The sequence below is a fragment of the Myotis davidii genome, unplaced genomic scaffold (genome assembly GCF_000327345.1).
Source record: "Myotis davidii unplaced genomic scaffold, ASM32734v1 scaffold169, whole genome shotgun sequence".
NCBI lineage: Eukaryota > Metazoa > Chordata > Mammalia > Chiroptera > Vespertilionidae > Myotis > Myotis davidii.
Genome location: NW_006383005.1, coordinates 236,642 through 237,244, shown reverse-complemented (window position 1 = coordinate 237,244; position 603 = coordinate 236,642). Strand labels below are relative to the sequence as shown.

The 603-nt window shown below is 42.3% G+C and overlaps 1 pseudogene; it reads right to left on the bottom strand.

The window, feature by feature from the left end:
- LOC102769679 overlaps window positions 1-603 on the bottom strand; it is a 14,342-nt pseudogene that overhangs the window by 1,905 nt on the left and 11,834 nt on the right.

Below are 603 nucleotides of genomic sequence, written 5' to 3'. Positions count from 1 at the left end.
AGAAGCTAAACCAATGGACATGGACAACAGGGGGATGAGAGCATGAGTGGGGTGGGGAGGTTGGGGACTAATAGGGGGGATGAGGACACACTTGTAATTCCTTAACCAATAAAGAAATTAAAGATTACAAAAATAAAATAAAATAAAAAGCATTCATGAGAATCTTTAAAAATTGGACCCCTGAAACATTGCTGGTGGAAATGTAAAATAGCGGGGCCACATTGGAAAATGAGAGTCACCGGATGGCCCAGAAGTTCCACTTCTAGGTACATACCCAAAAGAAATGGAAACATGTTCACACAAAAAATCTTGTACGAGGGGTCCAGGTTATAAAGTAGCATTCACAGGTTCTAGAAAGTAGGATGTGAATGTCGTTTAGGGGACTTTTTTTTAAAATTTATTATACATGCCAAGCAATTTATTCATTCTCTCAGCCTCAGTTTCCTCCTCTGGAAGTGATATATGCAAATGTATGTAAATGAGAGGCCTGATCTGCTGGCACTGCTAGGTGTGGAAGGCAGGAGCCTGAAGAGCATTTTGTCCTGGACAGATGAGTCCTGACACTGCTCCTTTCCCAAGTGCGCATCCCCACCAAGGTAGCAG